The following is a 14,719-nucleotide window of genomic DNA, read 5'->3' on the forward strand; positions in this document are numbered from 1 at the left end:
TATAGACTCCTTCTTCAATGTCATTGCTCATTACAGACCTGTGTAAGATGTTTATAGCCTGTTGCTTCAAATTTTGTAGGCCATATGCATCTAGAAATTTATCCATGTCTTCTAGGTTGTCCAATTTATTATAATATAACTATCCAAAGTGTTCCCTAATGATCCTCTGAATTTCACTGCTATTTTGTATTATCCCACTTTTCACCTCTACAATGCTTAACTTGGGTTTTTTAAATCTTTTTTTCCATTACTTTGATGAAAGATTTGTCACTCTTGTTTATCTTTTCTTTTTAAACTAGACCTTACAAAAAGCCATCTTTTTATTTTGTTTCTCTGTGTTGTTCCTTTAGTCTCCAATTTATTAATATATGCCCAGATTTTTATTAATTTATTCCATCTGCTAATTTTGACTGTTTCTTAATTTTGTGTTTCTAAGAGCTTAAGGTACATCATTAGGTTATTTATTTGATCTCTTTGGTTTTTTAATGTTGGCACTTAATGACTAAATACTTTCCACATAACACTGACTTTGTTGTGTCCTGAAGGTTCTGGTAAGTGAATTTTATTTTCATTTGATTCTAGGAATTCACTGATGTCCCCACTTCCTTACTTTTTTAATGACCCACTGATCATCAAAGTATATTTTTCAGTCTCCATGTGTTTTTATATTTTCTGTAGTTAATGTCTAGTTTTATTCCATTGTGGTCTGATGATATAAAGGAAATTATATCTATTTCCTTGTATTCATTAGGTCTTGCTTTATGTCCTAAAATATCATCTACTGTTAAGAAAGTTCGATGGGTAATAGGCAATTTAGTTTATTCTGTGGCTAATGGATGGAATATTCTTTACATTATTGTTAAATCCATTTGATCTACATGGTTGTTTAATTATGAAGTTCCTTTGTTGATATTTTTTGTCTGATGACCTAACTATGTGTGAGTCCAGAGTATTAAAATCCACATAACAAAGTGTTGGATTCTATCTGTGCTTTTATATCGAATAGTGTTAGTTCAATAAATGAGTTATCCAATGTTTGTGATATATATATGGATATACATATACATATATATGTTTATAAGTGTTATGTTCTCTTGTTTAGTGGCTCATTTTATCAATAGATAGTTACAGTCTTTTTTTGTCTTTGAATTTTGATTTGAAATCTAATTTCTAAGATATGAATGTAGCTACTCCTGCAGTCTTTTGGCTTCCATTTCTTAGAATATCTCTGTCCATATGTTCACTATAAGTTCTTGTTTGTACTTGCCCTCAAAGTGCATTTCTTGTAGACAACAAATAGTTGGATCTATTATTTTGGCAATACTTGGGGTTGATCTCAAGGCCTTGCACTCTACCACTTCAGATATGCTGCAAGCCCATGTTTCTTTTGTTATTTTTGAGATAGATTCTTTTTTTTTTCAACAACAATTCTTTATTGTACATTGGAGAAATAGCCCTGTGTGTTGGCTCAACGTGCAACATACAGAATATCTAATTGAGAAAAGAGGAAAATGGGAAGGGTAGGGAAGGGAAACCTCTTGAGGTCAAAAGTTGCAAACAAAAACTGGTAAAAGATTCCTCACACAAGAGGAATTTTTGCAAGTTCCATGCAAAACAGGAAGCTGGTGTGCTTTAAGAGAATCCTTACAAATAACAGAAAAGACACTCCAAGCATTCCTTCACATGGACTCAGAGCACAGGGGAAAAAGAAATCAAAATACCTTTTGGCATTTCAACATATTTGGAACTCTTGTGATTACAATTTTTTACAGTCCTTTTAAAGAGAATAAACTCACACAATATTAGAGAAAAAACAGGCAGCTCACACAACAGACTGCAGGGGCAAGGTTAAAAAAAGCTCAAGCTTTTTTTTGTTTTTTGGGTTTTTTTTCCTTGACATATAAAATGGGTCCATTTGCATTAACTTGGGCAAATAACTTGCAGCAACAAAGAGACACAAGCTTTACAAATCATTTTAAAATAAAACAAGGATCCTTTCCTTAGAAAAGTTACCTTCTTGTTTTAAACACATTCCTGATAACTTCAAAAGGTGACCAAATAAAACAGTATCTATAGAGAGCATTTTCTGATTTTTTTGTACATCCAAGGATAACATAAAAAAAAACTGGATAGTATTTCACATCCAATTGCACAGAATCATTTTTGCAAGATTAATGTAAACATTAGGAACAGCCAAATCAGCAAAGAATGCAGACAGCTCAAAACACTTGGTGCTGCCTTCATTAAAGTGGTTCAAATTCCAGATCTATAATTGTGCAGTATTCACCAGATATAAAAAGAAATAGATATTAATTTTGACAAATAGCTGCAACTGAGACTTTTTAGTTCTGTGAATATAGTGATTTTTAAATTTTATGTACTTTTTATTTTAATTTTCCCTGAGGACCTCAGAATCCTCCCCTTCTCCTCCTCCTCCTCCTTCTGTCTCCCAGCCTCATCTGTCTCCCAGCCTGCCTCATCTGTCTCCCAGCCTAACACGGGATACAGGTTGTTGATTTCATCCTGGATAGTGAGCTAATAATAAGTTTCAAAACGCTGTCTCTTTTCCATGCTTTTTTGTTATTTTGGTTTTGGTTTTGGTTTATGTCAGTCGTTATCACCCGCCGCTGTTCTCACTCTCTCTCTTAACTCATTGTCTTTGTGGGGTGCAGACACCCCAGGAGGTGCCTTGTCCTTCATACTCCTCATCAAGTCATCAATCTATCATCTTCAATAACAACCCACTTGCTCTGGCCGATCTGGCCCAACTTGGGCGGCCACTTGTTCTGCCGGGCACCGAAAAAGGTTGTTGGTGTCCTGCAGGCGGCATGAGAAGATCTGGCACATGTCCCCGCCGTCGCCTTAGGGGCTCAGCTTCTCATCCCATAAGGCAGCAATTCCGACATGGTCGCGTCTGGGGGATCCAAGGCAGCACCTTCTCCTCCCGCGTCCCCGCCTGCGGCCGACAGGAGCAGCAGCGCTGGGGTCGGGGGCGGCCGGCCGGTCGGGGACGGCCCTCGGGCTGCGGCGGCGCCGGCTCTGGCGCTGGCGAGAGGCCAGGGGACACCGCTAGAGCAGGAGTGCGCTGGCCGCGCTAGCGACCAAACCGGCGCCGGCTGCTGTGCTGCGCTCGGGCTCCGCGCGCTAGTGGCTGCGGCTCAGGCAGCGGCAAGCAGACTCACATCCTCAGCGCGCTCAGGCCGCTGAGCGGGGACCCGGCGAGGCAGGGCCGCGAGCCGTGGGTGGGGAGGTTGTCCTTGAGAGCCTGGAGGGCGCGGGACCGAGGAGGACGCACCAGGAGGAGCGGGTGGGCCGGTCCTGCAGCGGGTGCGGAGGGCCTTGGCGCTGGGTCCTGCAGGATGACTGTGAGCTGCGAGCCACAGGGCTGCAAGGGGCGGAGGGGGGAGCAGCAAAGGCTGAGACAGATTCTTGCTTTATGCCTGACCTGGGCTACAGTCTCCTATTTGTGCTTTTTCACATAGCTGGCATCAAAAACATGTGCCACTTTCCACAGTCACTGGATAAGATGGGGGGAGGCGGTCTCACAAACTTTTTCCCTGGGTTGGCATAAACCAAGATCTTCCCAATCTCTGCATGCCAAGTAACTAGAATTAGAGGTCTAAGCCACTGTGCCTGTCCTGGGTTTTCTTTATTATCCTATCTGCTACTGTGTATTTTGATTGGAAAATTGAGACCAATAGCATTCAAATTATTATTGAGAGGTATGTAGTTAATTCCTGTCATTTATTTGTATTTGAAATGTTTTGTCTATTTCTAAATCTTCATTTGCTTATCAGCTCACCTGGTGAGGTTTGTTTCTTCCCACCCTCTCATGGTTGTTTTTATCTTCTTCTTAGTGTAGAATTCTTTCAAGTATCTTCTGCATGGTGGCTTAGTGGTCATCAATTTCTTTAGATTTGTTTAAAATATTTTTATTAGTTCTTCGTTTATGAAGGATCAATTTGCTGAATACAGCAAGTTGGCAGTTATATTCTTCAAGGCTTAAAATACATCATCCCATGCCCTATTTTCTTTTAGAATTTCTGTTGAGAGGTCTAATATTATTCTGAAGATTTTAATTTAAATTAGTCTATGCACTTCTATTTGGTGCCTTTCAATTATCTTTCTTTGTTATGTATAATTAATTTACACTAATTCAGGTAATATACACTATTGTATTATCTGAGGAGGATCTTTATCTGACATTCTCTGTTTAATACTGTAAAACCATCTATACCCAGATGAACATGTATTTCTCAAAATTTAGGAAATTTTCTGCTGTTATTTTATCGAATATGTTGCCTATGACTAGCTTACACTTCTACTTCTATGTACATTTATTCATAATTTTATTCTGTTAATGGTGTCCAAGAGCTCTTATATATTCCATTAATACTTTCTTTTGTGTTATTATAATTGGCTGTTTCAATTATCCACCTTGTCTTCAAGCCCTTATGTTTTGTTTTCAATTTCATCCACTCCATACTACGGATTTCAACTGAGCATTCCAAGAGGAAAAAGATAGTTGAAGTCTCTTGCACAACCAGCGCACAGGTTGTTGCTATATGTGGGCTGAGGGTGGTGCAAGTCAAGAACTATTTGGCTGACTTGGGCAGATTTTACTTTAGAAGTTTCTCTTCTTTATATAGCTACTTCTGGTCACAAGGATCTGTTTAGTCTGTGGACTGGGAATGTTCCCACTTGATCCCCTTGCTCTCTAATTTGTACACCCCAGGCAGCAACCATCAAAACCTAAGAAGTGTCACCAAAATACATGGGAGGTGGGGACAACAAACCAGAGCACTTCATGGTGAGCTGGAGGAATAAAGTTTAGATTATCAGATACTCTACCAGCTGATTTGGGTGTATGCGGACCACAGAAATCAGCTAACCACCCTGGGGGAAAAAGGAAGCCAGGGAAATCATCTGATGCTTGGGACTAGTGCTCAGAACTCTGTGCCCCGCCTAGTAATAACCCATAAATATATGGGAGCAATGCCAATTCCTCCATCAATCATGGGCTCAGAGCTCCATTTTCATGGTGCTCCTCAGACAATGTAACTCCTAGATAGATTGGGGGGCACTGATCATTGTACATTTCATTGTCCCAGCTCCCCCCATTCAACTTATCATTGTGTCTATGACAGAGGCTTCCCATCTCCATGATGCTACTTGTGACTGTGTAAGGTGTTCAGACAGTGTAACAAGGTGTCTCCAGGGTTCCAGAGATGTAGTTGTTTCTCGATTTCATGTCTCTAGAGTAGCTAAATCTCAAAAAATGAATTATCTATTCAAGATGGTTGCTGGCTGTTGCAATACAAGTTGTGTGGAATGTAGAATGTCTTCCTTTTACAATGAGGTTTTGCCATGTATGAATGATTGCCCTCACACAAAATTCCCACAGTGAGTTTAGGTCTTGCAGGACATGTAGGACTATCCTATCACTAGGTCTCCCAGTCTGTTTCCAGAGCCACCTGGAATATCTTGGTTATATCTTCAGCTTTGTCAGTTTGTAAAAAACTTTCAATTAGGTAACTAATGAAATATCAATATATTATCAATATATTTATGTATGAATTCTTTAATGTATCCAAATCTCTGCCCTCAGAACAGAATAGAAAGTTTCCTCAGAATACTAATATTTGAGGTTGTGTGTTACATTTTTCACTAGACATGAGAAATACTGTCCTATAATATTCTATAGAATTTAGAAATATTTATTATTACAATCAATAACACCAAATAACCATAAAAAATATTAAGAGGTCTTAACCACAGGTACAACAGATGTATTTTTAAAAATTCTTTCCACTTTCCTAAATGGAATTATAATCAAGCTCTGACATTATGTATTCTCTGGAGTTTGTGTGAACTGATTCAAATGTGTAAAAGGATGTGAAAGCTGAATGAACATCCTTGGCCTGAATCAGGAGGGAGATCTGAGATGAATAATGTGACTCCACCTTGTGTGATCATTTTCCATGACCTTTGGCTGACCTCTCTGTCTGCAACTTGAACCCTCTATAGCACTTTATCTGCAATCTTCCAGTAATCTTAAAAGGAAGAAGACAGGATTTAAAGGGTATGCTCCAAGAGTGACTTGAAAGTGAAATGCATATTCCTGTTATAAAGTTTTTTGTATATAAGGTGGAGATGGCAACATTTGTATGTACCTAAGTCCCCAAACAGGGCACATTAAGTAATTTGCCTCTTTGATTTTTGAAAGATGATAGCAATGTGGACAGTTTTAATTACGTAATGATAAAGATCATTGAATGATAAAAGCAACATAGCAGCAAGAGCTCAGAGCCAGACACAAAAATCTCTCAATAAGGTTCATTATGCTGCAATTATTGTCATCTACATATCACTTCCATAATTCATTTGGAATACGTATGAAACAGTTAAGAAGGATCAATCTGTGCCATTGTGTGTAAAACATCTGTGAGAAATGGAACTGATATAGGTGGAAAGAAAATTTTGATTCAGTTGTCTTGTACACCAACACAACTAAGAAGATACACTTCACAGTGCTCACAAGTGCAAGGTTTTCTATCAGTGTTCTCCCATCAGCTAAACAAATGTCAGGCTAGTCATCATGATTAGGAGGATATAGCAATAGTGTTTCCTAAATCCATCCCTCAGCACTTACTGGGTTAGGCTGCTTCTCTCTTTAGTCATGGTCAAGGTGTGCAGGTCCAAGGACCCTCCTTTGCCTGGTGCCCAATGAAGCTTCAATGCCTGTCCTGAGGTTTGAGGTGAATACAATTACAGAGAGGAGCTTGCTGAGGCAGACACCTCTGAATGAGGAGACAAGAATGGAACCTATTACACTGGAGACATTCAGATGAGGTCTGAAAGGACAGAATGATCACTGACTATCTATGACCTTTGATGATCAATGCACAGTGCTCTCAATTAGCCAAATTGTGGATATTATTGGACCAAGACTCTAAGGAATTTCTAGCAATACTAGCAAAACAAGAGGAGGAAAGGACTATCAAAAAACAGGGTTTAGACTATTCAGTTACAAGGGCAAATGTTTGTGGATATTTCACTCCTTTTATTTCTGCTGATTACTTCCACTTTCTTTAGAGCAAAATATATATTACAAAAAATGTTAGTATTTAAAACAGGATAAGTACAAACATGAGTAACATTTATTAATTTCACATTATTTTGAAATTATCTTCATTACATATCACCAGAAACTTCATTTTCCCAAACTGAAAACTAACATTCATTCAAAATGTTTCCTATTCTACCAAGAACCAAACTTTGGCCACCATCATTTTACTATGAAAAAAATCGCACTAAATCAAGCCACCCAAGATAGGGGAGAAATACAAATGTGGTGGCAGTAGTGTACTTCATTCTGGTTGTTGCTGAATATGTCAAAGAGGCAAAATTTGAAAAGGGGGCAGCAGCATTACAAAAAATTAGAAATTATTGATCCTTTGAATAAATTTGCAGTCAGTGTAACTGTGCAGCTGAGAATCTTAAAAAGTAACCATAAAATATCCAGTGAATCTAAGAAGCCAGAAATTGGAAGGTCAATGATAATGGAGCAATGCTGTGAAGGAAAACTGGCTACAAACTGGGGATATGAATCACAGTGAAAATCATTTCATACACATATGCAAAGCTGATTTAAAAGACTTCTGTGTCAGGGAGCACCCAGGGGAGCTGCTTCTATGTGAAGTTTGATCTCCAGAATCATCTTTGAAACTTAGAGATGAAACAGGGCAACCTAGGGTGCCTTGGAGATGAAGAAGTCTTTGAGCATGTGTAAGGGGGGAGACCAGTTTGAGAGCCAGGATGACAAGCATATTCCCAAGCACAGTAACCAAGTGCACAGACAGGAACAGTCCAAAGTGGATGTACTGCCCTTGTGGGTCATATGTAAAGCCAATGAGATGTAATTTAGAGACACAGAATTTCTTGAACAACCTTTAAAACCGTGTGTTGGCTTTAAAAAGGAACTATATTTAGAGGAACCCTCAATTCTGTGAATATTTTGAATCCAAATAGCAATGAGTAAAATTATCACAGGTCTGAACAGCTTTAGCAATATTCAGCCTTTTGAAAAACTATACTTTTCACAATTCTTCCTAGCTGAATTTTAAGTTTTTGACATTCTTCAATAGAAGTAAACTCAAGCTTAACAATATTAGAGGACCAGGAACATTCTTCATAATATCCACATGTTTGCCAAAAAATAAAGAAGAAAACAGCCTTCTTCATACAAGAAAAAAATTGTTCTGTGTAGATATTAAGAACCAGTCATAAAACCTACTTTATTTCTTTTATTACTGTTGTAATGGGTGGATATATATTTTGGCATTAATAAATAGTCCTACAATATATCAAATACATCATAAGTATATTCACTCCTCCACCATTCTCCTTTATTCCCCTTACCCTATTGCAACACGTATCATTTTTCCATTCACATATAGGTATGCACAGTATTTGCACCATATTCACCATCCCATTCCCTTTCCCCATATATTAGACCAACCTACTGGAACCAAACCCCCAGGCAGGATCTGTTCCTCCTTCCTGTTCTGTGAATTTGCAAATTTAAAGAATGGCATTTTTTAACATAGTTACACAGAAAGTTTATTTGTGACATTTCCATGTGTATTTGAAGTACAACATGAATTGATCTTCTGGTTTAATTTTTATCTTTCTACTTTATTTCACTTTTTATGTTAGCTTCAAAAGGCTTAAATATTCTATATTCATCTTTGTATAGGAAGTACATCAACCATATTCACCTTCTTAACTTCCTTATTTTACCCTCCCCTTCCTTTATGTGGCCTCCCATAAGGGTGACCTGGTTTTCCTAATATTGCTATATTTGTATTAGGTCTCCATTCCACATATGAAAGAAAACATGTGGCTATTGACCTTCTGTGCCTAACTTTACTTAAGATAATATTCTCCCACCCCATCCATTTACTTGCAAATGACAATATTTCATATTTCTTTATGACTGAATAAAATTCTATTGTATATACATACCACATTGTCTTAAGTAGTGGAGAATTTTGGTTGTTTCCATAGCTTAGCTATTGTGAATAATGCTGCAATAAACATAGCTGTGCAGGTCCCTTTATTGTAACCTGACTTACATTCCTTTGGGTATATTCCTAGAAGTGGTATTGCTAGATCATATAGCAGTTCTATTTTCAGCTTTTTGTGAAGTCTCCATACTGTTTTCCATAGTGGTTTCAGTAATTTACATTCCTCCCAGCAGTGTGTGAGGTGAGACATTTTTGCCAACAATTGTTGTTTGTGTTCTTGATGGTAGCCATTCTAACAACAGTGAGGTGGAATTTTAGTGTGGTTTTGATTTGCATTTCCTTTATGATCACAGATGATGAGCATTTTTTCATGTGCTTTTTCGACATTTGAATTTCTTGCTTTGAAAAGGCTCTGTTGAGTTCTTGACCATTTCTTCACTGAGTCATTGGTTTCAGGGAGTTTAGTTTTGTGGACTCTAGGAATACTCTGGTTATTTATCCCTTGTCAAATATATAGCTGGCCAAGATTTCCTCCCATTCTGTGGGCCATTTCTTTGTTGTGCAGAGGCTTTGTTTTCATGTAGTACCAGTTGCCCATCTTTTCTCTTAGTTTCTGAGCCATTTGAGTTTACTTTAGGAAATAATTTCCTATGCCTATGAAATCCAATGTATTCCCTGCTCTTTCCTGCACTAGCTTCAAAGTTTTAAGTCTTGTTTTAAAGTCCTTAATGACTTTCAATTGATATTGGTAAAGGGTTACAGACAAGGGTATAATTTCAGTTTTCTGCATGCAGACATTCAGTTTTCCCAGCAATGTTTGTTGAAGAGGCTGTCTTTTCTCCAGTGTCAAATATCAGGTGGGCATAGCTGCATAAATTCATATTTGGGTCTCCATTCTGTTCCATTAGTGTTCATATATGAAAAAGGTATTTAATTTCTGATGATATTCTGTTGATGATACAACTATTTTGATCATCAACACTTTTTTTTAAGTTTCCAACATATGTTTTTGGGGACACATTCAAATAGTAGCAATTGGGTCTAGGTTTGGATGACATGCTCAACCTCTGAGTAGAATCAGCTTCACTTAAAACACATGGCTGAGATTGGGAAAGGGGAGGCAACCCAAAACAAAATCAAAGCAAATTCTGAGTTGCAAAATAGTTTCACTATTTTGCCTTCTTGGCACTTACAAATGGTATTACCAGTGAAACACTCTGCTCCCTCCAAAGCTTATACTGCAAGGCCTCTGTAGAGTTTCTTGATTTTTCAGGATCAGTATTGGGGTTCAGGATCTCAGGAGGCTGGTTACAAGAACTTAAATCTTTCTGAAAGAGAAACGATGTCTAAAGTGGCTTAGAAGACATGGTTACATCAAAACAGGGGCTTAGGCCTAAGCATGGGAACCTGGTGGTCCTGAGTTTGGCTCTTTCTGGGATTCCTGCAGCTGCAGATGTTGTCTCTCCATTCTTGTGAATGTTAACTTGCTCTGCCATGATTGGATCAGGATCCTCCCTTCAAGCATGCTCCTTAACTTAGTCTCTTTTTGGAAATGAGCTGTCCTTCATTACTGTGGAATAGGGAGCAGGGTCTTTAGAGTCACTTGTATAAAATTCATGATCATATTTCTGATGCTGCCTCTCTTGCAGTGAACTAGCTTCTGACGATCAGCACCGTGGACAACAACCACTGAAGGTTCTGCTTTCTTTCTTTTTTTTTTTAGCTTTCTTTTTTTTATTGTTTTATTATTCATATGTGCAAAAAAGGCTTGGGTCATTTCTCCCCCTTGCCCTCACACCTTCCCTTACCACCCACTCTGCCCCCTCCCTCTCCCCCCACCCCCTCAATACCTGGAAGAAACTATTTTGCCCTTATCTATAATTTTGTTGAAGAGAGAGTATAAGCAATAATAGGAAGGAACAAGGGTTTTTGCTGGTTGAGAGAAGGATAGCTATACAGGGAGTTGACTCACATTAATTTCCTGTGTGTGTGTGTTACCTTCTAGGTTAATTCTTTTTTATTTAACCTTTTCTCTAGTTCCTGGTTCCCTTTTCCTATTAGCCTCAGTTGCTTTTAAGGTATCTGCTTTAGTTTCTCTGCGTTAAGGGCAACAAATGCTAGCTAATTTTTTAGGTGTCTTACCTATCCTCACCCCTCCCTTGTGTGTGCTCACTTTTATCATGTGCTCATAGTCCAATCCCCTTGTTGTGTTCGCCCTTGATCTACTGTCCACATACGAGGGAGAACATATGATTTTTGGTCTTTTGGGCCAGGCTAACCTCACTCAGAATGATGTTCTTCAATTCCATCCATTTACCAGGGAATGATAACATTTCATTCTTCTTCATGGCTGCATAAAATTCCATTGTGTATAGATACCACATTTACTTAATCCATTTGTCGGTGGTGGGGCATCTTGGCTGTTTCCATAACTTGGCTATTGTGCCACAATAAACATGGGTGTGCAGGTGCCTCTGGAGTAACCTGTGTCACAGTCTTTTGGGTATATCCCCAAGAGTGGTATTGCTGGATCAAATGGTAGATCAATGTTTAGCTTTTTAAGTAGCCTCCAACTTTTTTTCCAGAGTGGTTGTATTAGTTTACATTCCCACCAACAGTGTAAGAGGGTTCCTTTTTCCCCGCATCCTCGCCAACACCTGTTGTTCCTGGTGTTGCTAATGATGGCTATTCTAACAGGGGTGAGGTGGAATCTTAGTGTGGTTTTGATTTGCATTTCCTTTATTGCTAGAGGTGGTGAGCATTTTTTCATGTGTGTTTTGGCCATTTGAATTTCTTCTTTTGAGAAAGTTCTGTTTAGCTCACTTGCCCATTTCTTTATTGGTTCATTAGTTTTGGGAGAATTTAGTTTTTAAAGTTCCCTATATATTCTGGTTGTCAGTCCTTTGTCTGATGTATAGTTGGCAAATATTTTCTCCCACTCTGTGGGTGTTCTCTTCAGTTTAGAGACCATTTCTTTTGATGAACAGAAGCTTTTTAGTTTTATGAGGTCCCATTTATCTATGCTGTCGCTTAGTTGCTGTGCTGCTGGTGTTTCGTTGAGAAAGTTCTTACCCATACCTACTAACTCCAGAGTATTTCCTATTCTTTCCTGTATCAACTTTAGAGTTTGGGGTCTGATATTAAGATCCTTGATCCATTTTGAGTTACTATAGGTATAGGGTGATATACATGGATCTAGTTTCAGTTTTTTGCAGACTGCTAACCAGTTTTCCCAGCAGTTTTTGTTGAAGAGGCTACTTTTTCTCCATCATATATTTTTAGCTCCTTTGTCAAAGACAAGTTGGTTATAGTTGTGTGGCTTCATATCTGGGTCCTCTATTCTGTTCCACTGGTCTTCATGTCTGTTTTTGTGCCAGTACCATGCTGTTTTTATTGTTATTACTTTGTAATATAGTTTAATGTAGGGTATCGTGATACCTCCAGCATTGTTCTTTTGACTGAGTATTGCCTTGCCTATTCGTGGCCTCTTGTGTTTCCATGTAAATTTCACAGAAGATTTTTCAATCTCTTTAATGAATGTCATTGGAATTTTGATGGGAATTGCATTAAACATGTAGATTACTTTTGGGAGTATTGACATTTTTACTGTGTTGATTCAACCAATCCATGAGCAAGGGAGATCTCTCCACTTTCTATAGTCTTCCTCAGTCTCTTTCTTCAGAATTTTATAGTTTTCCTTGTAGAGGACATTCACATCTTTGGTTAGGTTTACACCAAGTATTTGATTTTTTTTGAGGCTATTGTCAATGGAATTGTTTTCATACACTCTTTTTCAGTTTGCTCATTGTTAGTATATAGAAATACTAATGATTTTTCTATGTTGACTTTACATTCTGCTACCTTGCTGTAGCTATTGATGATGTCTATAAGCTTCTGAGTAGAGTTTTTTGGGTCTTTAAGGGATAGAATCATGTCATCTGCAAATAGGGATATTTTGACAGTTTCTTTTCCTATTTGTATTCCTTTTATTCCTTCTTCTTGCATAATTGCTCTGGCCAGGAATTCCAGTACTATGTTAAACAGGAGTGGAGATAGTGGGCATCCTTCTCTGGTTCCTGATTTTAGAGGATATGGTTTCATTTTTTCTCCATTAAGTATAATGCTGGCTATAGGTTTGTCATATATGTCTTTTATAATGTTGAGGTACTTTCCTTCTATTCCTAGTGTTTTTAGAGCTTTTATCATTAAATGGTGTTGGATCTTATCAAAAGCTTTTTCTGCATCTATTCAGATGATCAAGTTGTTTTTGTCTTTGCTTCTGTTAATGTGGTTTATTATGTTTATTGATTTTCATATGTTGAATCACCCCTGCATTCCTGGCATGAAGCCTACTTGGTCAAGGTGAATGATCTTTTTGATGTGTTGTTGAATTTGGTTTGCCATTATTTTGTTGAGGATTTTTGCATCAATGTTCATTAAGGAGATTGGCCTATAGTTCTCCTTTTTGGAGGTGTCTCTGCCTGGTTTTGGGATAAGTGTATTACTGGCTTCATAAAATGTGTTAGGCAGATACCTTCCCTTTGTATTTTGTGGAACACTTTAAGGAGGGTTGGTATCAGTTCTTCTTTAAAGGTCTGATAGAATTCAGCAGAGAATCCATCAGGTCCTGGACTTTTCTTTTTTGGGGAGACTCTTGATTTCTGCTTCAATTTCATTTTGTGTTATAGATCTATTCAGGTGATTAATTTCCTCTTGGTTAAGTTTTGGATGATCATATGTATCTAGAAAACTGTCCATTTCTTTAGGATTTTCAAATTTATTTGAATATAGGTTCTTGAAGTAGTCTCTGATGATTTCCTTGACTTCCATGGGGTTTGTGGTATCTCCCCTTTTGCATTCCTGATACTACTAATTTGGGTTTTTTTCTCTCCTCATTTTAGTCAGGTTTGCCAGTGGTCTATCGATTTTGTTTATTTTTTCAAAGAACCAACTTTTTGTTTCATTAATTCTTTGTATGGTTTTTTTGTTTCTATTTCATTGATTTCAGCTCTTATTTTTATTATTTCTCTCCTTCTATTTGTTTTGGGATTTGCTTGCTCTTGTTTTTCTAGGAGTTTGAGATGTATCATTAGGTCATTGATTTGGGATCTTTCAGTCTTTTTAATATATGCACTCATAGCTCTAAACTTTCCTCTCAAGTCTGCCTTTCCTGTGTCCAGCAGGTATCAGGAGGCTGTGTTTTCATTTTCATTGACTTCCAGGAACTTTTTAATTTCCTCTTTTATTTCATTGATGATCCATTTTTCATTAAGTAGTGAGTTATTTACTTTCCAGCTGTTTGCAAGTTTTTTGTCTTTACTTTTGTTGCTGAGTTCTACTTTTACTGCATGGTGATCAGATAGTCTGCACAGTATAATTTCTATTTTCTTATATTTGATGAGGTTTGCTTTTTGCCCTAGGATATGATCTTTTTTGGAGAAGGGTCCATGGGCTGCTGAGAAGAATGTATATTGTGTAGAATTTGAATGAAATGTTCTGTAACATCAAGTAGTTCCATTTGATCTATTGTATATTTTAGATCTTGGATTTCTTTATTGATGTTGTGTTTGGATAACCTATCTATTGATGATAATGGGGTGTTCAAGTCTTCCACAACCACTGTGTTGGAGTTAATGTATGCTTTTAGGTCTTTCAGGGTATGTTTGATGAAATTGGGTGCGTTGACATTG

At 37.8% G+C, this 14,719-nt stretch overlaps 1 protein-coding gene and 1 pseudogene across 1 annotated transcript in view; both read right to left on the minus strand.

The window, feature by feature from the left end:
* Window positions 1-14,719, minus strand: part of LOC141416804 (ankyrin repeat domain-containing protein 26-like) — a 941,494-nt gene that overhangs the window by 641,509 nt on the left and 285,266 nt on the right. The gene's annotated exons all lie outside the window — the stretch shown is intronic.
* On the minus strand, window positions 2,608-2,906 carry LOC141416498 (calcium/calmodulin-dependent protein kinase II inhibitor 1 pseudogene; annotated as a pseudogene).

Source organism: Castor canadensis, chromosome 14 (assembly GCF_047511655.1).
Source record: "Castor canadensis chromosome 14, mCasCan1.hap1v2, whole genome shotgun sequence".
Taxonomy (NCBI): Eukaryota; Metazoa; Chordata; class Mammalia; order Rodentia; family Castoridae; genus Castor; species Castor canadensis.